Source organism: Lissotriton vulgaris, chromosome 2_1 (assembly GCF_964263255.1).
Source record: "Lissotriton vulgaris chromosome 2_1, aLisVul1.2, whole genome shotgun sequence".
NCBI classification, from domain to species: Eukaryota; Metazoa; Chordata; class Amphibia; order Caudata; family Salamandridae; genus Lissotriton; species Lissotriton vulgaris.
In genome coordinates, this window is record NC_141687.1 from 628,371,412 (window position 1) to 628,399,352 (window position 27,941).

Consider the following 27,941-nt stretch of genomic DNA (forward strand, 5'->3'; position numbering starts at 1 on the left):
TGTTTTATGCTGCACACTGAGCAGCACCTTGGTAGACTCCAGTATAATGCTGCACCTTGGGATACTCCAGTTTAATGCTGCACACTGAGCTGTGCCTCAGGATACTCCTGTTTTATGCTGTACACTGAGCAGCACCTTGGTTTACTCCAGTATTATGCTGCGCCTTGGGTGGCTCCAATTTTATGCTGCACATTGAGCAACACGTTGTGATAGTCCAGTTTTATGCTGCATACTGAGCAGCACCCAGGGATAGTCAAGTTTTATGCTGCACACTGAGCTGCTCCTTAGGATACTCCAGTTTTATGCTGTACACTGAGCACCACCTTGGTGTACTCCAGTATAATGCTGCGCCTTTGGATACTCCAGGTTAATGCTGCACATTGAGCTGTGCCTTAGGATACTTCTGTTTTATGCTGTACACTGAGCAGCACCTTGGTTTACTCCAGTATTATGCTGCGCCTTGGGAGACTCCAATTTTTTGCTGCACACTGAGCAACACGTTGTGATATTCCAGTTTTATGCTGCACACTGAGCTGCTCCTTAGGATACTCCAGTTTTATGCTGTACACTGAGCAGCACCTTGGTATACTCCAGTATACTGCTGCACCTTGGGATACTCCAGTTTAATGCTGCACACTGAGCTGTGCCTTAGGATACCTCTGTTTTATGCTGTACACTGAGCAGCACCCAGGGATACTCCAGTTTTATGCTGCACACTGAGCAGCACCCAGGGATACTCCAATGTTTTATGCTGTACACTGAGCAGCACCTTGGTTTACTCCAGTGTTATGCTGTGCCTTGGGAGACTCCAGTTTTATGCTGCACACTGAGCAACACGTTGTGATAGTCCAGTTTTATGCTGCACTCTGAGCAGCACCCAGGGATACTCCAGTTTAATGCTGCACTCTGAGCTGTGCCTTAGGATACTTCTGTTTTATGCTGCACACTGAGCAGCACCTTGGTATACTCCAGTATAATGCTGCACCTTGGGATACTCCAGTTTAATGCTGCACACTGAGCTGTGCCTTAGGATACTCCTGTTTTATGCTGTACACTGAGCAGCACCTTGGTTTACTCCAGTATTATGCTGCGCCTTGGGAGACTCCAATTTTATGCTGCACACTGAGCAACACGTTGTGATAGTCCAGTTTTATGCTGCACACTGAGCAGCACCCAGGGATACTCAAGTTTTATGCTGCACACTGAGCTGCTCCTTAGGATACTCCAGTTTTATGCTGTACACTGAGCAGCACCTTGGTGTACTCCAGTATAATGCTGCGCCTTGGGATATTCCAGTTTAATGCTGCACACTGAGCTGTCCCTTAGGATGCTCCTGTTTTATGCTGTACACTGAGCAGCACCTTGGTTTACTCCAGTGTAATGCTGCGCCTTGGGCGACTCCAGCTTTATGCTGCACACTGAGCAACACGTTGTGATAGTCCACTTTTATGCTGCACACTGAGCAGCACCCAGGGATACTCCAGTTTTATGCTGCACACTGAGCTGCTCCTTAGGATACTCCAGTTTTATGCTGTACACTGAGCAGCACCTTGGTATACTCCAGTATTATGCTGCGCCTTGGGATACTCCAGGGTAATGCTGCACAATGAGCTGTGCCTTAGGATACTCCAGTTTTATGCTGTACACTGAGCAGCACCTTCGTGTACTCCAGTATAATGCTGCGCCTTGGGATACTCCAGTTTAATGCTGCACACTGAGCTGTGCCTTAGGATACTTCTGTTTTATGCTGTTTACTGAGCAGCACCTTGGTTTACTCCAGTGTTATGCTGTGTCTTGGGAGACTCCAATTTTATGCTGCACACTGAGCAACACGTTGTGATAGTCCAGTTTTATGCTGCACACTGAGCAGCACCCAGGGATACTCCAGTTTTATGGTGCACACTGAGCTGCTCCTTAGGATACTCCAGTTTTATGCTGTACACTGAGCAGCACCATGTTGTACTCCAGTAAAATGCTGCCCCTTGGGATACTCCAGTTTAATGCTGCACACTGTGCTGTGCCTTAGGATGCTCCTGTTTTATGCTGTACACTGAGCAGCACCCTGGTTTACTCCAGTGAAATGCTGCGCCTTGGGAGACTCCAGTTTTATGCTGCACACTGAGCTGCTCCTTAGGATACTCCAGTTTTATGCTGTACACTGAGCAGCACTTGGTGTACTCCAGTATAATGCTGTGCCTTGGGATACTCCAGTTTCATGCTGCACACTGAGCTGTGCCTTAGGATGCTCCTGTTTTATGCTGTACACTGAGCAGCACCTTGGCTTACTCCAGTGTAATGCTGCGCCTAGGGAGACTCCAGTTTTATGCTGCACACTGAGCTGCTCCTTAGGATACTCCAGTTTGATGCTGTACACTGAGCAGCACCTTGGTATACTTCAATATTATGCTGTGCCTTGGGATGCTCCAGTTTAATGCTGCACACTGAGCTGTGCCTTACGATACTCCTGTTTTATGCTGTACATTGAGCAGCACCTTGGTTTACTCCAGTGTTATGCTGCACCTTGGGAGACTCCAGTTTTATGCTGCACACTGAGCAACACATTGTGATAGTCCAGTTTTATGCTGCACACTGAGCAGCACCCAGGGATACTCCAGTTTTATGCTGCACACTGAGCTGCTCCTTAGGATACTCCAGTTTTATGCTGTACACTGAGCAGCACCTTGGTGTTATCCAGTATAATGCTGCGCCTTGGGATACTCCAGTTTAATGCTGCACACTGTGCTGTGCCTTAGGATGCTCCTGTTTTATGCTGTACACTGAGCAGCACCTTGGTTTACTCCAGTGTAATGCTGCGCCTTAGGAGACTCCAGTTTTATGCTGCATACTGATCAACACGTTGTGATAGTCCAGTTTTATGCTGCACACTGAGCAGCACCCAGGGATACTCCAGTTTTATGCTGCACACTGAGCAGCTCCTTAAGATACTCCAGTTTTATGCTGCACACTGAGCAACACGTTGTGATAGTCCAGTTTTATTCTGCACACTGAGCAACACGTTGTGATAGTCCAGTTTTATGCTGCACACTGAGCAGCACCCAGGGATACTCAAGTTTTATGCTGCACACTGAGCTGCTCCTTAGGATACTCCAGTTTTATGCTGTACACTGAGCAGCACCTTGGTGTACTCCAGTATAATGCTGCGCCTTGGGATATTCCAGTTTAATGCTGCACACTGAGCTGTCCTTTAGGATGCTCCTGTTTTATGCTGTACACTGAGCAGCACCTTGGTTTACTCCAGTGTAATGCTGCGCCTTGGGCGACTCCAGCTTTATGCTGCACACTGAGCAACACGTTGTGATAGTCCACTTTTATGCTGCACACTGAGCAGCACCCAGGGATACTCCAGTTTTATGCTGTACACTGAGCTGCTCCTTAGAATACTCCAGTTTTATGCTGTACACTGAGCAGCACCTTGGTATACTCCAGTATTATGCTGCGCCTTGGGATACTCCAGGGTAATGCTGCACAATGAACTGTGCCTTAGGATACTCCAGTTTTATGCTGTACACTGAGCAGCACCTTGGTGTACTCCAGTATAATGCTGCGCCTTGGGATACTCCAGTTTAATGCTGCACACTGAGCTGTGCCTTAGGATACTTCTGTTTTATGCTGTTTACTGAGCAGCACCTTGGTTTACTCCAGTGTTATGCTGTGTCTTGGGAGACTCCAAATTTATGCTGCACACTGAGCAACACGTTGTGATAGTCCAGTTTTATGCTGCACACTGAGCAGCCCCCAGGGATATTCCAGTTTTATGCTGCACACTGAGCTGCTCCTTAGGATACTCCAGTTTTATGCTGTACACTGAGCAGCACCTTGGTATACTCCAGTATAATGCTGCACCTTGGAATACTCCAGTTTAATGCTGCACACTGAGCTGTGCCTTATGATACCTCTGTTTTATGCTGTACACTGAGCAGCACCCAGGGATACTCCAGTTTTATGCTGCACACTGAGCAGCACCCAGGGATACTCCAATGTTTTATGCTGTACACTGAGCAGCACCTTGGTTTACTCCAGTGTTATGCTGCGCCTTGGGAGACTCCAGTTTTATGCTGCACACTGAGCAACACGTTGTGATAGTCCAGTTTTATGCTGCACACTGAGCAGCACCCAGGGATACTCCAGTTTAATGCTGCACACTGAGCTGTGCCTTAGGATACTTCTGTTTTATGCTGCACACTGAGCAGCACCTTGGTATACTCCAGTATAATGCTGCACCTTGGGATACTCCAGTTTAATGCTGCACACTGAGCTGTGCCTTAGGATACTCCTGTTTTATGCTGTACACTGAGCAGCACCTTGGTTTACTCCAGTATTATGCTGCGCCTTGGGAGACTCCAATTTTATGCTGCAAATTGAGCAACACGTTGTGATAGTCCAGTTTTATGCTGCACACTGAGCAGCACCCAGGGATAGTCAAGTTTTATGCTGTACACTGAGCAGCACCTTGGTGTACTCCAGTATAATGCTGCGCCTTGGGATATTCCAGTTTAATGCTGCACACTGAGCTGTCCCTTAGGATGCTCCGGTTTTATGCTGTACACTGAGCAGCACCTTGGTTTACTCCAGTGTTATGCTGCGCCTTGGGAGACTCCAGTTTTATGCTGAACAAAGAGCAACACGCTGTGATACTCCAGTGTTATGCTGCACACTGAGCAGCACCCAGGGATACTCCAGTTTTATGTTGCACACTGAGCTGCTCCTTAGGATACTCCAGTTTTATGCTGTACACTGAGCACCACCTTGGTGTACTCCAGTATAATGCTGCGCCTTGTGATACTCCAGGTTAATGCTGCACATTGAGCTGTGCCTTAGGATACTTCTGTTTTATGCTGTATACTGAGCAGCACCTTGGTTTACTCCAGTGTTATGCTGCGCCTTGGGAGACTCCAGTTTTATGCTGTACACTGAGTAACACGTTGTGATAGTCCAGTTTTATGCTGCACACTGAGCAGCACCCAGGGATACTCCAGTTTAATGCTGCACACTGAGCTGTGCCTTAGGATACTTCTGTTTTATGCTGCACACTGAGCAGCACCTTGGTAGACTCCAGTATAATGCTGCACCTTGGGATACTCCAGTTTAATGCTGCACACTGAGCTGTGCCTCAGGATACTCCTGTTTTATGCTGTACACTGAGCAGCACCTTGGTTTACTCCAGTATTATGCTGCGCCTTGGGTGGCTCCAATTTTATGCTGCACATTGAGCAACACGTTGTGATAGTCCAGTTTTATGCTGCATACTGAGCAGCACCCAGGGATAGTCAAGTTTTATGCTGCACACTGAGCTGCTCCTTAGGATACTCCAGTTTTATGCTGTACACTGAGCACCACCTTGGTGTACTCCAGTATAATGCTGCGCCTTTGGATACTCCAGGTTAATGCTGCACATTGAGCTGTGCCTTAGGATACTTCTGTTTTATGCTGTACACTGAGCAGCACCTTGGTTTACTCCAGTATTATGCTGCGCCTTGGGAGACTCTAATTTTTTGCTGCACACTGAGCAACACGTTGTGATATTCCAGTTTTATGCTGCACACTGAGCTGCTCCTTAGGATACTCCAGTTTTATGCTGTACACTGAGCAGCACCTTGGTATACTCCAGTATACTGCTGCACCTTGGGATACTCCAGTTTAATGCTGCACACTGAGCTGTGCCTTAGGATACCTCTGTTTTATGCTGTACACTGAGCAGCACCCAGGGATACTCCAGTTTTATGCTGCACACTGAGCAGCACCCAGGGATACTCCAATGTTTTATGCTGTACACTGAGCAGCACCCAGGGATACTCCAGTTTTATGCTGCACACTGAGCAGCACCCAGGGATACTCCAATGTTTTATGCTGTACACTGAGCAGCACCTTGGTTTACTCCAGTGTTATGCTGCGCCTTGGGAGACTCCAGTTTTATGCTGCACACTGAGCAACACGTTGTGATAGTCCAGTTTTATGCTGCACACTGAGCAGCACCCAGGGATACTCCAGTTTAATGCTGCACACTGAGCTGTGCCTTAGGATACTTCTGTTTTACGCTGCACACTGAGCAGCACCTTGGTATACTCCAGTATAATGCTGCACCTTGGGATACTCCAGTTTAATGCTGCACACTGAGCTGTGCCTTAGGATACTCCTGTTTTATGCTGTACACTGAGCAGCACCTTGGTTTACTCCAGTATTATGCTGCGCCTTGGGAGACTCCAATTTTATGCTGCACATTGAGCAACACGTTGTGATAGTCCAGTTTTATGCTGCACACTGAGCAGCACCCAGGGATAGTCAAGTTTTATGCTGTACACTGAGCAGCACCTTGGTGTACTCCAGTATAATGCTGCGCCTTGGGATATTCCAGTTTAATGCTGCACACTGAGCTGTCCCTTAGGATGCTCCGGTTTTATGCTGTACACTGAGCAGCACCTTGGTTTACTCCAGTGTTATGCTGCGCCTTGGGAGACTCCAGTTTTATGCTGCACAAAGAGCAACACGCTGTGATACTCCAGTTTTATGCTGCACACTGAGCAGCACCCAGGGATACTCCAGTTTTATGTTGCACACTGAGCTGCTCCTTAGGATACTCCAGTTTTATGCTGTACACTGAGCACCACCTTGGTGTACTCCAGTATAATGCTGCGCCTTGTGATACTCCAGGTTAATGCTGCACATTGAGCTGTGCCTTAGGATACTTCTGTTTTATGCTGTATACTGAGCAGCACCTTGGTTTACTCCAGTGTTATGCTGCGCCTTGGGAGACTCCAGTTTTATGCTGTACACTGAGTAACACGTTGTGATAGTCCAGTTTTATGCTGCACACTGAGCAGCACCCAGGGATACTCCAGTTTAATGCTGCACACTGAGCTGTGCCTTAGGATACTTCTGTTTTATGCTGCACACTGAGCAGCACCTTGGTAGACTCCAGTATAATGCTGCACCTTGGGATACTCCAGTTTAATGCTGCACACTGAGCTGTGCCTCAGGATACTCCTGTTTTATGCTGTACACTGAGCAGCACCTTGGTTTACTCCAGTATTATGCTGCGCCTTGGGTGGCTCCAATTTTATGCTGCACATTGAGCAACACGTTGTGATAGTCCAGTTTTATGCTGCATACTGAGCAGCACCCAGGGATAGTCAAGTTTTATGCTGCACACTGAGCTGCTCCTTAGGATACTCCAGTTTTATGCTGTACACTGAGCACCACCTTGGTGTACTCCAGTATAATGCTGCGCCTTTGGATACTCCAGGTTAATGCTGCACATTGAGCTGTGCCTTAGGATACTTCTGTTTTATGCTGTACACTGAGCAGCACCTTGGTTTACTCCAGTATTATGCTGCGCCTTGGGAGACTCTAATTTTTTGCTGCACACTGAGCAACACGTTGTGATATTCCAGTTTTATGCTGCACACTGAGCTGCTCCTTAGGATACTCCAGTTTTATGCTGTACACTGAGCAGCACCTTGGTATACTCCAGTATACTGCTGCACCTTGGGATACTCCAGTTTAATGCTGCACACTGAGCTGTGCCTTAGGATACCTCTGTTTTATGCTGTACACTGAGCAGCACCCAGGGATACTCCAGTTTTATGCTGCACACTGAGCAGCACCCAGGGATACTCCAATGTTTTATGCTGTACACTGAGCAGCACCTTGGTTTACTCCAGTGTTATGCTGTGCCTTGGGAGACTCCAGTTTTATGCTGCACACTGAGCAACACGTTGTGATAGTCCAGTTTTATGCTGCACTCTGAGCAGCACCCAGGGATACTCCAGTTTAATGCTGCACACTGAGCTGTGCCTTAGGATACTTCTGTTTTATGCTGCACACTGAGCAGCACCTTGGTATACTCCAGTATAATGCTGCACCTTGGGATACTCCAGTTTAATGCTGCACACTGAGCTGTGCCTTAGGATACTCCTGTTTTATGCTGTACACTGAGCAGCACCTTGGTTTACTCCAGTATTATGCTGCGCCTTGGGAGACTCCAATTTTATGCTGCACACTGAGCAACACGTTGTGATAGTCCAGTTTTATGCTGCACACTGAGCAGCACCCAGGGATACTCAAGTTTTATGCTGCACACTGAGCTGCTCCTTAGGATACTCCAGTTTTATGCTGTACACTGAGCAGCACCTTGGTGTACTCCAGTATAATGCTGCGCCTTGGGATATTCCAGTTTAATGCTGCACACTGAGCTGTCCCTTAGGATGCTCCTGATAATGCTGTACACTGAGCAGCACCTTGGTTTACTCCAGTGTAATGCTGCGCCTTGGGCGACTTCAGCTTTATGCTGCACACTGAGCAACACGTTGTGATAGTCCACTTTTATGCTGCACACTGAGCAGCACCCAGGGATACTCCAGTTTTATGCTGCACACTGAGCTGCTCCTTAGGATACTCCAGTTTTATGCTGTACACTGAGCAGCACCTTGGTATACTCCAGTATTATGCTGCGCCTTGGGATACTCCAGGGTAATGCTGCACAATGAGCTGTGCCTTAGGATACTCCAGTTTTATGCTGTACACTGAGCAGCACCTTCGTGTACTCCAGTATAATGCTGCGCCTTGGGATACTCCAGTTTAATGCTGCACACTGAGCTGTGCCTTAGGATACTTCTGTTTTATGCTGTTTACTGAGCAGCACCTTGGTTTACTCCAGTGTTATGCTGTGTCTTGGGAGACTCCAATTTTATGCTGCACACTGAGCAACACGTTGTGATAGTCCAGTTTTATGCTGCACACTGAGCAGCACCCAGGGATACTCCAGTTTTATGGTGCACACTGAGCTGCTCCTTAGGATACTCCAGTTTTATGCTGTACACTGAGCAGCACCTTGTTGTACTCCAGTAAAATGCTGCCCCTTGGGATACTCCAGTTTAATGCTGCACACTGTGCTGTGCCTTAGGATGCTCCTGTTTTATGCTGTACACTGAGCAGCACCCTGGTTTACTCCAGTGTAATGCTGCGCCTTGGGAGACTCCAGTTTTATGCTGCACACTGAGCTGCTCCTTAGGATACTCCAGTTTTATGCTGTACACTGAGCAGCACTTGGTGTACTCCAGTATAATGCTGTGCCTTGGGATACTCCAGTTTCATGCTGCACACTGAGCTGTGCCTTAGGATGCTCCTGTTTTATGCTGTACACTGAGCAGCACCTTGGCTTACTCCAGTGTAATGCTGCGCCTAGGGAGACTCCAGTTTTATGCTGCACACTGAGCTGCTCCTTAGGATACTCCAGTTTGATGCTGTACACTGAGCAGCACCTTGGTGTTATCCAGTATAATGCTGTGCCTTGGGATACTCCATTTTAATGCTGCACACTGTGCTGTGCCTTAGGATGCTCCTGTTTTATGCTGTACACTGAGCAGCACCTTGGTTTACTCCAGTGTAATGCTGCGCCTTAGGAGACTCCAGTTTTATGCTGCATACTGATCAACACGTTGTGATAGTCCAGTTTTATGCTGCACACTGAGCAGCACCCAGGGATACTCCAGTTTTATGCTGCACACTGAGCAGCTCCTTAAGATACTCCAGTTTTATGCTGCACACTGAGCAACACGTTGTGATAGTCCAGTTTTATTCTGCACACTGAGCAACACGTTGTGATAGTCCAGTTTTATGCTGCACACTGAGTAGCACCCAGGGATACTCAAGTTTTATGCTGCACACTGAGCTGCTCCTTAGGATACTCCAGTTTTATGCTGTACACTGAGCAGCACCTTGGTGTACTCCAGTATAATGCTGCGCCTTGGGATATTCCAGTTTAATGCTGCACACTGAGCTGTCCCTTAGGATGCTCCTGTTTTATGCTGTACACTGAGCAGCACCTTGGTTTACTCCAGTGTAATGCTGCGCCTTGGGCGACTCCAGCTTTATGCTGCACACTGAGCAACACGTTGTGATAGTCCACTTTTATGCTGCACACTGAGCAGCACCCAGGGATACTCCAGTTTTATGCTGTACACTGAGCTGCTCCTTAGGATACTCCAGTTTTATGCTGTACACTGAGCAGCACCTTGGTATACTCCAGTATTATGCTGCGCCTTGGGATACTCCAGGGTAATGCTGCACAATGAGCTGTGCCTTAGGATACTCCAGTTTTATGCTGTACACTGAGCAGCACCTTGGTGTACTCCAGTACAATGCTGCGCCTTGGGATACTCCAGTTTAATGCTGCACACTGAGCTGTGCCTTAGGATACTTCTGTTTTATGCTGTTTACTGAGCAGCACCTTGGTTTACTCCAGTGTTATGCTGTGTCTTGGGAGACTCCAATTTTATGCTGCGCACTGAGCAACACGTTGTGATAGTCCAGTTTTATGCTGCACACTGAGCAGCACCCAGGGATACTCGAGTTTTATGGTGCACACTGAGCTGCTCCTTAGGATACTCCAGTTTTATGCTGTACACTGAGCAGCACCTTGGTGTACTCCAGTAAAATGCTGCGCCTTGGGATACTCCAGTTTAATGATGCACACTGTGCTGTGCCTTAGGATGCTCCTGTTTTATGCTGTACACTGAGCAGCACCCTGGTTTACTCCAGTGTAATGCTGTGCCTTGGGAGACTCCAGTTTTATGCTGCACACTGAGCTGCTCCTTAGGATACTCCAGTTTTATGCTGTACACTGAGCAGCACTTGGTGTACTCCAGTATAATGCTGTGCCATGGGATACTCCAGTTTCATGCTGCACACTGAGCTGTGCCTTAGGATGCTCCTGTTTTATGCTGTACACTGAGCAGCACCTTGGTTTACTCCAGTGTAATGCTGCGCCTTGGGAGACTCCAGTTTTATGCTGCACACTGAGCAGCACCCAGGGATACTCCAGTTTGATGCTGTACACTGAGCAGCACCTTGGTATACTTCAATATTATGCTGTGCCTTGGGATACTCCAGTTTAATGCTGCACACTGAGCTGTGCCTTACGATACTCCTGTTTTATGCTGTACATTGAGCAGCACCTTGGTTTACTCCAGTGTTATGCTGCACCTTGGGAGACTCCAGTTTTATGCTGCACACTGAGCAACACATTGTGATAGTCCAGTTTTATGCTGCACACTGAGCAGCACCCGGGGATACTCCAGTTTTATGCTGCACACTGAGCTGCTCCTTAGGATACTCCAGTTTTATGCTGTTCACTGAGCAGCACCTTGGTGTTATCCAGTATAATGCTGCGCCTTGGGATACTCCAGTTTAATGCTGCACACTGTGCTGTGCCTTAGGATGCTCCAGTTTTATGCTGCACACTGAGCAGCACCCAGGGATACTCCAGTTTTATGCTGCACACTGAGCTGCTCCTTAAGATACTCCAGTTTTATGCTGCACACTGAGCAACACGTTGTGATAGTCCAGTTTTATGCTGCACACTGTGCAGCACCCGTAGATACTCTAACAACGAAAACTTGAAGGTCTAAATAGCTGAGTAAGAAAAACGACCACAGGAGAGATACAATAAACAGCTACCACTTGTGGTGAAGAACCATCAGGTACTTAGATAAGTCCTATCAGCCCACCCATATGGCGGAGCATCGTCATTTAGGACCTCTTGAACAAGGTCTGTGTGTCCAAGCCCAGAAATAGTGGCTTAATATCACTAGACCCCCGTTCAGAGGATAGATGTATCCTCACCGCAAGTGGTGCTGATGGAGTGCAGTGCCCAAAAATGAATATATGTATAGTGGTGATTTAAGATGACGGTCAGGGCAAAAAAAGTTTTTTATTGGTATCCACCTTGACGTCAGGTTTAAAAACAGTGTAATGACAGTGTGAAAATATCACTGTACAGTATGCTTGTGAGTTTTTAGGCCACCGTAGAAACTCCAGTGTTTTATGCTGTACACTGAGCAGAACGTTGGGATACTTCAGTATTTTATGCTGCACACTGAGCTGCACCTTTGAATACTCCAGTGTTTTATGCTGCACATTGTGCAGCACCCACAGCTACTCAAGTATTGTATGCTGCACAGTAAGCAGCACCATGAGATACTCCAGTGTTTTATTCTGTACACTGAGCAGCACCATGGATACTCAAGTCTTTTATGCTGCACACTGCGCAGAACGTTGGGATACTTCACTATTTTATGCTGCATACTGAGCTGCGCCTTTGGATACTCCAGTGTTTTATGCTGCGCATTGAGCAGCACCTAAAGATACTCAAGTGCTTATGCTGCACAGTAAGCAGCACCATGAGATACTCCAGTGTTTTATTCTGGACACTGAGCAGCACGATGGGATACTCCAGTGTTTTATTCTGGACACTGAGCAGCACGATGGGATACTCCAGTGTTTTATGCTGCAAATTGAGGAGTACCATAGCACATAAAGCTGGATAGTGGTAAGCTGAGCTATGTCTTGGGAAACTCAAGTGTTATATGCTGCTCACTGAGATGCACCTTGGGATACTCCAGTGTTATGTGCTTCACACTGAGCAGCACCATGGGAAATTCCAGTGCTATATGCTGCACAGTGAGCTGCGCCTTGGGATACTCCAGTGTTTTATGCTGCAAACTGAGCAGCATCATAGTACATAGAGTAGGAGGGTGGTAAACTGAGATTGACCTTGGGATACTCCTTTTAAAAAATATGTCTTTATTAAGCTTTTTATTATTTCCAATTTTCTTCCGAAACCTTTGCCCACCCAGTGATGTTACAAACTTGGAAAAACAGTGATCCTTTGGCAATCATTTCAATGATACATTTAAAAAAAGATCTAAAAGAGGAATACATACATATACTTTTCGATAAGTTAGATTTCTTAACATTAGCTTTTCAATATAATTCATTACACAATAACTTTTTCAGCACAGTCGTCTTCCCCATCTTATCTCGACAAGCGTCCAGACCTATAAAGTGTGTGTGCAATTTATACATTTTTTGCTCAATCCAAATAGAACAATGCTTTCAAATTTGTAAGCCTTTATTCCTTGCCCGAGAGCCTTTACGAGCAAATATAGATGTTTCCAAATAATATGCTGATAACAACTGGGCCAGAAAATCCGTTCCGCTCGCGGATTTTGCGGATTTTCGGGAAATTCGCAATCCGCGAGATTCGCGAATCTCCCGCAAAATCCGCAAATCCGCGAGCAGCGGATTTTGCTCGCACTGCTCGCACTGTTCGCGTGAGTTCGCGCCCCGCGAATAAGTGCAAAATTGCAGAAATACGCTCTTAGCAAAACTGAAAGTAACTACTTACCAGGTTCAAAAGTTCAGGCTCATCATTAGTAGCCATTTCCTGTAGTGCTTCCTGAGGGGCCCCTCCAGAGTTCAGTTGCCAGTTGAAACTATTATGTGACCCTGCTCTGAACCTCAGAATAGTTACACATATGCCACAAAGGTCCTGAATTACAGCTAAGGGAGACAAGCAGGAGCCAGGCTGGAAGTTAAAATCCATTAATCAGCCCCTAATTCATTATTGTCAGTTGGGGCAGGGCAGGTGTTGTAACTAATTTTGCAACAATGAAAGCACTTAGCAAGTGCAAAAGATCACTAATCAGGGCGCACTAAGGAAGCAGGTGCCAGCTAAAAAAATATTCTGTGACACATTAATCAGCCCCAAATTAATTCAGGTCACTTGAGGCAGGGAAGGTGTGCTTTGCTTTGCCGAAAATAATGTACACTGGACAACCAGAGGGTGTGGTGATGAAACAGAGGGTGGCATGGGTGGGCCAGAGGGTGGCATGAGTAGTCAGAGAGTGGCAGTGGTGACAGAGAGTGGCAGTGATGAAGAAAAGTGTCCCAAACAGGCTGGACACGTAGAAACAACAAGTTCGCAAAACTTGCGACCCGACAGGTAAGTTCGCAAATTGCGAAATTGTAAAAACCCTCGCGAACTGGCAGAAACACGGGCGAACACAAAAAAAATAAAAATCTGCAAATTCGCGGGAATTCGCGGATTTTGCGGATTGCGAATCCGCAAATCCGCAAAATTCGCGAACGCGAGATCCGCAAAATTCGCCCATGCTTAGGCCAGCCATTGCTGAAAAGACGGGGGTCTGGGTCTAGCCAGGCTGAGGAAATGCATAACCTAAATATAGCCATTGCAATGCTTAACAGACCCCCTCTCTCCTCAGTACTACCATTCTATTGTATTCCCAATAAGATTAAAGCGGGGGTCATAGCTATTTTCAAGAGCAGCTTATTTCTTAGAACATCAATTTGGTCTATTACCAAAGAGAGAGAAGTGCAGGATGCAAACATGTGTACTATAACTGCCCTATTAACGGCACAGCATGGACACCGTGTCCCCTTCCCTTCACCCCACTTTGCAATTCGATATAGTGTATAATATAAAAAGAAACACGTTTTATAAAACTGAACCTGCAATTTGGCCGACATCAGAGCGCCCTGCGCCACTCAAAAGGATTACTGACACATATTATCTGAAATATCCAACTTAGTTTGCCATTTTTCAGAATATTTCTACATATCATCCTTCATTAAATTAGGGAGCGATATATAATGCCTATATGAGGGGTGTTTACATTTATCAATGTTTCAGTAAGTTCATTTTTAACCATCCTACCTGGCCCTCCGCCTTTCTTCAGTAGAAAACTCCTAATTTGAAGGAATTAAAAAAATTCTCTATGGGAGAGATTTAACTTCGCTTTAAATTCATCATAAGAAACAAAGCCAGAAGATGAATAAAAGCACCCTATTTTGTCAAACCCTCCCCTCAACCAGTTGGTCATATACAAATTGTTGGAAAATCTCAGGAAAATTCCCATTACCCTGAAGAGGAGTATAAAAGTTCACCTACCTAAGCCTAATAGTCGAAGAATGGGAACCCACATTTTATAGGGGGTCACAAAAGTCTTAAACTGCACCCTTTTGTAGTTTCTAAACTCTAGCTGACACCATAGACAGCCTCAGACTTCAGTCCCGATGAATAGCTCATATGGCGAGGGATACCTCTTTAATTCGCCACCATGGTGTTTCATTAAAAGCACAGTGTAATGCACTAAAGCAGTAGGCCAATAGTATAACCTTAAATTGGGAAGAGCCAGCCCTCCAGGCTCTTTAGGGAGCGACAAGAATTTAACCGATCTTCTTGGTCTTGAATAGGCCCAAAAGAATTGTGAGAATATATTTTCAAATGTCTTAAGCCATTGATTAGAAAAGATGAGAGGGATGGCTCTCATACAATATAAAATCTTAGGGAAAAAAAATATATTTTTATTAAGTTGCATCTGCCCACCAATGTCAGATGTAAATTGTCCAACTTTCTCAATCTGATGAAGGGTGTTACCCAGAATCCGATCCCAGGATGCTTGATTCCGGATCAGGGAAGACCTGGCTTGACAGTTCAGGCTGGACTATTCCCAACAGGCACAGGATAAAGACTGATTTGCGTATAGCTGGGTCTGAACTAAGGTAGTGAAGTGTGCTAAAGGGAGTACGGACAGTAACAGGGCCAACCTATCCAGTCCTATCGGGTGCCTTTCATCTACTCTGCGACCCTCAAGGCGTTGCCACCCACGCAGCGCTTTCTGTACCACAAAAGACGCTGTAGGGTCCTGGATACCATGAGCCCGCGCCATGAAGGAAATGGCGGCCCGATGCCTCTGGGCCGTGGCCACCGATTTGCCTGCCCTGCGTAAAGACAGCAAAAACTTTATGACAAATTCTTCCTGACCCCAAAGCTCTCCCCTAGCAGAACCCAAAACGGACCAATAGGAACGGAACGCCCCTTCATATGCCTTCCTTGTCCTGGGTGCTAAACTCTCTCCCACGAGGTTTTGTAGTTCGGGGCACCGAGTGACCAGAGAGCTTACGGAAATGGTGCCGCCACCGGGTCCGCTGTGGGCAGAAAAACCCCAGAAGGCCTGCATACGGAAACGAGAAAGCGCATCAGCAGCCTGATTCAGTACCCCTGGCACATGCCTCGCTCTAAAGAGCACGTTCAATTGCATACATAGTAAAACAATTTCCTTGAGCAACCTCAGGATCCACTTGCATCGCGCTGCCTGACTATTGATACACTCAACCACGGTCATGTTATCAGACCAGAACACCACAGAGTGATCCCTAAACCCCTCAGGCCATGTTTTCAAAGCCACCAGAATAGGGAACAGTTCAAGAAAAGCAATGTTACTTGTAAGTCCACACTCGTGCCACCATGACGGCCACGTTTGAGCCGACCAGTGATTGCCAAATATGGCGCCAAAGCCTATACTCCCCGCCGAATCTGTCCACAGCCCCAACTCTTCGGAGGACACCGCCGGCTTCACCCAGACAACCCGACCATTGAAGTCCGCCAGGAATGCCAACCAAATGCGCATGCCCTGGCGAATCTCGGCCGAGAGCCTCGTGCGGTGATGCCCCTCTTTAAGACCGACCATGGCTTGTGCAATCGAGCGGGAAAAGGGGCGGGCCATTGGCATTATTCTAAGGGCAAAATTCAACTGCCCCACAGTCTGCTGTAATTGATGCAAGTTCACCTTAGTTTCTCTAATACATGCTTCAAGCGAAGCCCTGAATTTCCGCACTTTTTCTTCTGGCAAGCGGAAGCAACTTTCTTCAGAATCGAGCTCTATTCCAAGAAACTCGAGTGAAGTTGAGGGCCCCACAGTCTTACCCGGCGCCAATGGCACACCAAACTGTCTCATCAAATCACAAAATTCATTTAGAGCCTGTGCACATTCTGTGTCCCCGGCTGCCCCCAGAAACAGAAAATCGTCTAGATAATGCATGACATGCTGAAAACCCGTAATCCTTGTGAATGCCCATTGCAGAAAACAACTGCAAGAAAATCCGTCCAGAAACTACAAGTAAGTAATCATATAGCTCTGTTACAAAATTCTAATGTTATTTTGCTATTACTTATAGACCAAAATGTGTAAACTAATTTGTTATTTCTTTATGTACTTTACCTTTAAACAGACTCTACAAACAAATAAAGTTATACTTCAACTTCAAGATACAGGACACTTTACATTTAAAAAAGGTATCTACATATGTTTAACATTTACTTAACGTTATTTGCCAATTATTGGCCTAATTTAAAACTCTATACTGTGTTTCTTAGCCTGTAAATCTTAATACATAGTGTGAAGCCAGAATGTTTTGAGGAAAAAACGTTACAATGCTGTGTAAAAAATGTTTTCTTCCTGTTCTTAAATTTGTTTTTCTGTGCTTTTACTCATAATACATATGTCATCCTCGGTTCTTTTTAGCAAATAAGTAACAATGCTTAATCACAAATGTGCATTCTTTATATAACATATAAACGCATTAGTAATTTTCATCAACTTTCTCTCTAAACAGAACTCAAAAGTACAGAAATCAGAAAATTCACATCAAAGAACAAACATTCTGATACTACTATAATTCTCTTGGTAAGTTCATAAATAAAACATAACTAGTCTTTATAAACTCTATATAATGTACTAGAAATAAAAGTGACTCTTTTTATTCATCTGTTACTATAATCTTCCTGTTCTTAAATATGTTTTTTTGTGCTTTAACTCATAATACATGTATCATCCCCTGTTCTTTTTTGCAAATAAGTAACAATGCTTTAGAACAAATGTATATTATTTATATAACATATAAACGCATTAGTAATTGTCATCAACTTTCTCTCTAAACAGAACTCAAAGATACAGAAAAGAGATAATTCACATCAAAGAACAAACATTCTGCTACTACTATAATTATCTTGGTAAGTTGATAAATAAAACATAAGTAGTATTCATAAACTCCATAGAATGTGCTACAAAAAAAATGACTCTTTTTATCAATCTGTTAGTATAATCTTGGAAATTTCTCTGTTTAAATCAAAAGAAACTAAACTATTTTTAGAGACGTTATAAAGTAAAACAAATGTTACCAAAAAACAAATAGTAACTTTTCCTATAACATACTTAATTATTTCTGTACAGACCGTGCCAATAGAAGAACAACATCAAACTGAACAAGCATCTACTTTCGATAAATAGAACATTACTGCTGGTAAGTAAATTACTAGAAGAATACTCGCTTTATTTAAAATCTTTAATACATTTCTGATTATATTAATATTTGTATATTAACTTTTCTAGATACCAGAACTCAAGAATGACTGATGATGCAAAATTTATTACATCTCAGAAAGGCAAATTTTTGTTATGCTATATGGGCTACATTTATACTCAGGAGAAACAAAAAGACCTTAAAGTGAATTGGAAGTGTACAAAATATTACTCCAATAAATGCTATGGCCGTGCTACAACAAGGGAAACTAGTGTTATAAATACCACTGAACATAATCACCCACCAAACATCTCAGAAATAAAAGTGAGATCCACTCTTGAGAATATCAAGGAATTAAGTAGCAGATCAGAACTACCTACCAACGTAATTCTTAAAGAATAACTACCTAAAGTTCCCAAAGAAGCAAGAAGTCAGCTACCATCTATTGCTTCCATTAAAAGAACAATAGCAAGAACAAAAAAAGCAAGTAGACCCAATATACCAACTCCTAAAACTTTTGAAGAAGTCATAATTCCACCAGAGCTTGTAATTACTCATAATGACGAGCCATTTATTTTTTATGATAATCATAGCAAGGATAAAAGAATTATAATGTTTGCAACTAATAACAATATAAAAAAATTAACTGAAAGTACTACTTGGATGATGGATGGAACTTTTTCTATATGCCCAAAACCTTTCTACCAGTCATACACAATTCATGGGCAATATCATAATACCTGTATCCCCTTCATATATTGCTTATTACCAAACAAACAAGCCACAACTTACTCTGAAATCTTACAAAAAATAAAGGAACAAACTTCTGATTACTTCCCAATGAAAATCATCATAGACTTCGAGCAAGCTATGATTAATTCAATTTTGAAAACTTACCCACACACATCCATTCAAGGATGTTATTTTCATTTCAATCAATGTCTCTGGAGACATTTACAAAAATCAGCCCTTAGTGTTGAGTATGCAACAAATATAACTTTTGCATGCCAAAGCAAACATCTCATTGCTCTGGCATATGTACCAGTAACTGATGTTGCCGAACATTACAATTTGTTACTTGAAAGTCCTTTCTACACCCAAAATAAGCAAAGACTCGCCCCACTTTTAGATTACTTTGAGGACAACTGGGTAGGAAGACTACACAGGTCAGGCCACAGACGCCAGCCAAAATTTGCAATTCCCTGGTGGAATGTCTATCTACCAACACTCAACCAAGAGGCAAAAACGAACAATGCTGTTGAAGGTTGGCACAATGCCTTCCTCTCTTCTACTGGACGTACAACACCCACATTACACAAGCTGGTCACAGCTATACAAAAAGAGCAAAGCTTTCAGGAATTACGTATGCAGCAATCTGTCATACAACTGAAACCAAAACTCTCTAGACAAACTGCTCAAATGTATTTATATCTTCAACAGCAAGTCCAACTATATCCTACAACAAGAGGACTGGAATATTTAAAAATGATAGCGAAAACATTGAACTAATTGCAATAACTAAATTAATTAATAGAGATTAAACAATATCCTTAATCTAATAAAACACATATTTTAATATAATATAAAAATATTTATTTAGTCTAATTTATATTTTAACACTATTCTAAAAAGACTAAATAAATATATTATTATATCACAATATATGTTTTTAAAAACTGCTTCCATCCAAATAAAATAACATAAATGTATAACTTACCTTTAAATAAAACATCATAAAGATAATCCTTTACCGACAATACAATGTGTAAATATCAAAGACTTAATCCAACAAATCATTATTTATGTTTGTTTAACTCTGCTAAAACTCTCCATCATCCAAATTAAACGACTATTTAAATGCCATTTAAAATAACGACTGTTATCTTAAAGTGTGAAAAATATGTCACAGAACTGAAAATATAAAGGAAGAATGTAAATCATCTCCGTTCTAACAACTTAAACACACTTCCTTTCCCCAAAAAAAAAATCGGAAACGGAAATGGCTGTTTCAAAATACGAGAAAAAAAAACAGCTAAACAATCACACCGACATAACACTAACGAGTATCCCATAATATATAAACATAAAAATCCTATTAATTTTAATTTTAATAAAATTATACCACATACTCATTGACTCCAATTTTTTTTAAATGGCTCAAAAAGTCGGGAACGAAAATACGTATTAATTCCACTCCATTATATGTAAATAGTCATACTTTAATTACCAACCCCAAATTAACAAAATATAACCTTTATTAGTAATTTACATTACTTTAAAAATATAAAAGTAGAATCGTACCTACTCAAAAGTGAACCTGCTTCCAACCGCGACTTTCCCTTTACCAAAATAACGCAAAAATAGAAAGAGTGGTTACAAAATAAACGAGCCAAATTATATGTAACTGTGAAAAGTACTACTATAAATGTCCATTATTGTTATATATATAGCTCGAAATTATGTGTACTCTTAAAAAAATTGTATAGTATATTGTAAATATAAAATCTTTTTGGCTGTATATTAATTATATATTACATAATTTTAATATTTATTACATTAAGTATGAAAATATATAAATATTTAATGTAATATTTATTAAAATTATTATATAACTAAATATGTAATATTGTATTTGTTTATCAGATTTAATTGTTTACAATATGACTAATATGTGAAAATTGTTATTATTAAAACGTATTTATTAATAATAATAATCATACATAAAAATATTGTAATGTTAAAAGATTCATTAATGATGATGTACATGTTCTCATTAGGATATTTATCTTTTATTAAACATTTGAAAGTGTTCATATGTTAATATCATCATCAGTATATCACAATATGTATAAAAAAATTGTGACTTATGTTTTTCATTACACATGTCTGATGTTTTATTAAGAAACAATAATTGTATTATGTATGTATAATATCATACATTGCATTATGTGAACTAACAATTTTTTCTCTACAAATTAAATTTACTTGTCAATAAAATTACTCAAAAATGTGATTCTTCAAAGAACACTATCCTCCTTTTTTGTTTATATGTATACCAAACATAGCTTGATAAAATGTATATGTGATCGTATATTTCAAGTGTTGAATAAAAAAATATACAAAAAAGAAAACTGGTGTCATTATTTTGTATTACCTATGACAAAATCATTATTATGTATTTTAGCAAATGTATTATAACTGTAATGTTCTATCTATTTCTATATACCACATATAAAGAAATAACATACTATACACTGAAGTTATAACAATTATTAATCATACACCCATATACATATAATATCAATATTTGAAAGACACATAATTAAATTTTTTAATATTCCGACTCCAATAACCATTTACTTTAGGTAATTGTTTGTCAAAAACCGTGATTGATTTACTATTAGAACAGCATTCACCATTTAATTAGAGTAAGTGCAGGACACAGAACATATTAAATTTACTCTTCCAACTCCAAATAACAAATAATTTAAGTAACTGCAGGACATAAAATAATAATAAATTATTATAGTAAATCAAATGTAAAAAAATGAATAATGTAATATAATTAAATTTAATGTAATGTAATAAATTTAATTTAAATAGAATCTTAATTTATGTTTTCCCTGAACACCTATAACTAAAAACTGACCCTGAAACCTAAAAATACCCCTTGACCCACAAACTAAAAACTGACCCTGAAACCTAAAAACACCCCTTCACCCACAAACTAAAAACTAACCCAGAAACCAAAAAATACCCCTCTACCCACAAACTGAAAACTGACTGTGAAACCTCACAAAACCCCTTTACCCACAAACTAAAAACTGACCCTCTAACCTTACAAAACACCTTTACCCACAAACTAAAAACTGACCCAGAAACCTTACAAAACCCCTTCACCCACAAACTAAAAACTGACCCTGAAACCTAAAAATATCCCTTCTCCCACAAACTAAAAACTGACCCTGAAACCTAAAAATATCCCTTCACCCACAAACTAAAAACTGACCCAGAAACCTAAAAATACCCCTTTACCCACAAACTGAAAACTGACTCTGAAACCTCACAAAACCCCTTTACCCACAAACTAAAAACTGACCCAGAAACCTTACAAAACACCTTTACCCACAAACTAAAAACTGACCCAGAAACCTTACAAAACTCCTTCACCCACAAACTAAAAACTGACCCTGAAACTTAAAAATACCCCTTTACCCACAAACTAAAAACTGACCCAGAAACATAAAAATACCCCTTTACCCACAAACTAAAAACGGACCCAGAAACCTAAAAATACCCGTTTACCCACAAACTGAAAACTGACTCTGAAACCTCACAAAACCCCTTTACCCACAAACTAAAAACTGACCCTGAAACCTTACAAAACACCTTTACCCACAAACTAAAAACTGACCCAGAAACCTTACAAAACTCCTTCACCCACAAACTAAAAACTGACCCTGAAACCTAAAAATAGCCCTTGACCCACAAACTAAAAACTGACCCTGAACTCTAAAAATACCCCTTCACCCACAAACTAAAAACTGACCCTGAAACCTAAAAATACCCATTTACCCACAAACTAAAAACTGACCCAGAAACATAAAAATACCCCTTTACCCACAAACTAAAAACTGACCCTGAAAGCTTACAAAACACCTTTACCCACAAACTAAAAACTGACCCTGAAACCTTACTAAACACCTTCACCCACAAACTAAACACTGACCCTGAAACCTAAAAATACCCCTGTACCCACAAACTAAAAACTGAGCCTTAAACCTTACAAAACTCCTTCACCCACAAACTAAAAACTGACCCTGAACACTTAAAATACCCCTTCGCACATACACAAAAAAAGACCCTAAAAGCACAAAAAGTACCTTTGAAAAAACTACCCACCCTGATCCACTATAAATTCGACATCCCACTCCTAAAAATATGATACATTTATTTTTAAAATATCTACTAACTTATATATTTTAATACTTTTTACTACATACACAAAATACCTCGATTTAGAACACAAACATAATAGTGTTCATAATTTCGTATTTAAAGCAAATGTTTATAAAATTTCTAAGAGAAATAAAATTTAAATAAAATACGAAATTTTTCATTCTATGATTAGAGTATACTTTGTTTATACACTACCCACCCTTATCCCCTTGAAACTATACATCCCACTCATAAAATAATTATACAAATATTTTTAGAAAATATTTAAAATTATTATAATTTCAAATCTATTTTAGTATATACACAACAGCAAACTAAAATAATAAGTACTATATTTGATAACAATCGATAGCATTTCGCATGATTCCAAATATTTTTAATTTTAGAAATTTCGCAAAATTATCTTAAATGGCGAAATTTATTTTTATATAATTACCCTATATGTTTTTAAAAAACTACCCACCCTTATCCCCTATAAACTCTACATCCCGCTCCTAAATTTAAAGTACAAATATTAAAAAAATATAATGTAATATTTTATTATTTTTTAAACTTTTTTCTACATACACAAAAATTAATCATAATGTTTAATATACTCCCTTAATTTCGATAAAATGTCGACAACTACAAATATAGTGAAAAATTTTCGAAATTTTGAAATTTAAAGGAAATTCGAAATTTTAAAGTGTACAAATTCGATATACTTTTTTAAAACACTACCCACCCTTATCCCCTATAAACTCTACATCCCGCTCCTAACATTAAAATACTATTATTTATAAAAAAATTAAAAATTTAGATATATTTACACAATTAATTAATATATATCCAAAAGCAAAGTACAAATAATTTAACAATACTCAATAAATTTATATTACAATTCGAAATTTTAAATAATTTGAATTACATTTTGCAAATTTAATTTTTTTTTAAAATGCGAAATTTATTATTACATATTTACAATATACTTTTTTAATACACTACCCACCCTTATCCCCTATAAACTCTACATCCCGCTCCTACACTTCTAACTAATAATTATAAAATTATATATAAAAATTACATTATATATAAACAACATTTAACTATATCATTACTTAACATACTTTAAAACATCACTTTTACATATCGATATTTTTGACATTCGATATTTTCGGCATCGATATTACTGATTTCGACATTAATGTCTTCGATATTTTTGACACACACATAAATCGATATTTTCTACTACGATATTTTGGTTTCCGATATTTCTTACCATCGATATTTTGGACTCGATATTATGGTACATCGACATTAACAACTCGATATTTTGACTGTCTACCGTCTATAGTATATGAGTATAATGCCTATATTATGCTATGGAGTTCTCCATAATATGCCAGTGTAAACTCTATAATATACCAGGGCACTTTCTTTCATTTGCCGTGGTGGCATCTATCATTTGGCAGGATGCTGTCTACAATATGGGAGGCTGCTGCCTATAATATGACAGGGTGTTCTCTTTAAAGTATGCCAGTGTAATATCTATAATATGACAGGGTGTTCTCTATAGTATGCCAGTGTAATGTCTATAATATAACAGGGTGTTCTCTAAAGTATGCCAGTATAATGTCTATAATATGACTGGGTATTCTCTAAAGCATGGCAGTGTAATGTCTATAATATGACAGGGTGTTCTCTAAAGTATGCCAGTGTAATGTCTTTAATATGACGGGGTGTTCTCTAAAGTATGCCAGTGTAATGTGTATAATATGACTGGGTATTCTCTAAAGCATGGCAGTGTAATATCTATAATATGACAGGGTATTCTCTAAAGCATGGCAGTGTATTGTCTATAATATGACAGGGTGTTCGCTAAAGTATGCCAGTGTAATGTCTATAATATGACCGGGTATTCTCTAAAGCATGGCAGTATAATGTCTATAATATGACAGGGTGTTCTCTAAAGTATGCCAGTGTAATGTATTTAACCCAGTGGTCGAAGTGGGGGAAAAAAAGTAGGGGAACTGTGGGTGGAGAATCAGGGGGCGGGAACAACCGAAGATTGAATCAGTGGGCGGAGTCAGGGGTGTGGCTAGAAATAGCAAAACATACCAATTTTTAGTACGTTTAGCATTTCACTGACCAGTTACAGCTTATAACGTTATTTAATTAAAAGAATGGATATGTTTATTTGAGGTTTAATTCAGGAAAAAAAAAACACTCATAGGGAATACAGGTTTATGTAAAGCATGTGAAATATAAGCAGGAACAACATGTTACCTTAATGCTTTTACTCTCATTGTTCAGAAATCCTGCCCATCATGTCACCTGCCTGTCATGTCACCTGCCCGGTCACCTCTCCTGCCCTGTTGCCTCTCCTTCCACGTCGCCTCTCCTGCCCCATCACTGCTCCTGCTCCGACACTGCTCCTGCCCCCTTCACTGCTCCTGCCCCATTCGCTGCTCCTGCCCCGTTCGCTGCTCCTGCCCCGTTCACTGCTCCTGCCCCGTTCACTGCTCCTGTCTTTTCACTGCTCCTGTCTTTTCACTGCTCCTGTCCTTTCTCCGCTCCTGTCTTTTCACCGCTCACACACGGTTACTGCTCTAGCTCATGCCCCATCACCTCTCCTGCCCCGTCACCTCTCCTGCCCCGTCACCTCTCCTGCCCCGTCACCTCTCCTGCCCCGTCACCTCTCCTGCCCATCACCTCACCTGCCCGTCACATCACCTGCCTGTCATGTCACCTGCCCGTCACTTCTTGTGCCCGGTCACCTCTCCTGCCCTATTGCCTCTCCTTCCACATCTCCTCTCCTGCCCTGTCGCTTCTCCTGCCCTGTCTCTGCTCCTGCCCTATCACTGCTCCTGCCCCGTTCACTGCTCCTGCCCCATTTACTGCTCCTGCCCCGTTCACTGCTCCTGCCCCGTTCACTGCTCCTGCCCGGTCATTTCTGCTGCCCCGTTCATTTCTGCTGCCCCGTTCACTGCTCCTGCCCCGTTCACGTCTCCTGTCCTTTCACCGCTGCTGTCCTTTCACCGCTCACACCCGGTTACTGCTCTAGCTCAAGCCCCGTCACCTCTCCTGCCCCGTCACCTCTCCTGCCCCGTCACCTCTCCTGCCCATCACCTCACCTGCCCGTCACATCACCTGCTTGTCATGTCACCTGCCCGTCACTTCTTGTGCCCGGTCACCTCTCCTGCCCTATTGCCTCTCCTTCCATGTCTCCTCTCCTGCCCTGTCGCCTCTCCTGCCCCATCACTGCTCCTGCCCCATCACTGCTCCTGCCCTTCATCATCCCCATAAGGTCACCAATCATAGACTTCAGAACATTGGAATATTTTCTTAAATCACTAACAGACTCCTAAATACTGGGGTCAAACGCCGGGGCTGTCATTGCTTGAGTTGGAAAAGGTTTGTCTGCACAGGTGGCGTCATTATCAATGGGGCTTTGCAGGGGGGCGAATCTGTTAGTACATGCAATTATTAAATCTGCCAAATCATGTGCACATGGGTCAGGAGGTGGTGTAAATACTGCTTCCAAATATGAGCTTACTCGTTTGGTTATGGGTGCAAAACCACTCTTGCCCTTGGGTTTCTCAAACATCTTTGGAATGGTGTGTGTTACACCGGGGCCTGTATGGGGAGGACAACTGTCAACAGAACTAGAAGTGGCGTGAGAACGGCCCCGTGCACCTCCGGGCCGAGATTGCCGGGAAACAGTCTGGTAGGCATTGATGAACGTTGCTTCCGCAGGTAAACACTGTGAATATTACTGCCACAAAACCCAACTAATAGCAGCTTTAAATTGGAATGTAAATTTGCTGGCAGCGTCATCACAAATGAGGTGTGATCACGGGCTCACAGCAGCCGCAGGGCCATCAGAGTAGCCGTTTTGGCGCTATGCTACACTGATGGCCCTTTCAGTCTCACTTTGCAGGACCATTAGACCCAGCGGGGAAGGGGAGGAGGTCGGGCGCAGTGCAGAGGCCTTCTGAATATTCACGTTGCACCACTCATGCGTGAAAAAAAGGCGTACTTTTAAAGTATGGCCATTTTACAGTCCCCGGTACGCTCTATCAAAACTAAGAAGTAGGGGAACGGACTAACATAATTTTAAGAAGTAGGGGCACGCCGTGCCCTTCCGTCCCCGCCCACTTCTAACGCTGCTTTAACCCCTTCGATGCTGATGACGAGCTCAGCTCGTCATCAGCCACGGGTGACATGTGCGGATGACGAGCTGAGCTCGTCATGTAACGCGGTTAATTGAAAACAGCCGCACAGCGCAAAAATATCCGCATCAGCGATGCGGTTAATATGACGGGGTGTTCTCTAAAGTATGCCAGTGTAATGTGTATAATATGACTGAATATTCTCTAAAGCATAGCAGTGTAATGTCTATAATATGACAGGGTATTCTCTAAAGTATGCCAGTGTAATGTCTATAATATGCAAGGGTGTTCTCTAACGTATGCTAGTGTAATGTCTATAATATGACTGGGTATTCTCTAATATTAGCAAAAAACAATGGCCCAACCCGAAATCGATTATTAGCTCAATGAATCAGTACTCACAGTTAATCATTTTTTGTGACTGAATGGGTGTTTACAATTAATCACCTCTTGTAGATTTTATCAAACCACTTAAAAAAGCATCCACCTTGGAAAAATTGATTTATTCAAAAAAGGGAGTTTTACTGAATTACTCCAACACAGCGAAGAAATTTCATATATACATTGATAAAAATTTTTCAAACAACGAACAGTAACAAAGAGAGCAGCGTGCTTCTATAAAGGTGCCGGAAAAACAGAAGGAAGAAGTGATTTTGATAGAAAGGGTGTAAGCCTCAACAGAATAGTGACATAGAGTTATTTATAAAGTTGAAAAAAACAGTGCTGTACAGAAAAACAGCAAGATTATGTAATAAGGCCACTGATTGCTTATTTCTCTTTTAACATTTATACATTCTTTAACTGGCATGTATAATGTTTGAAAAAGGTAGTGGTCCTATTTTTAGGAGTTTAGCGTCGACGTTTCGACCC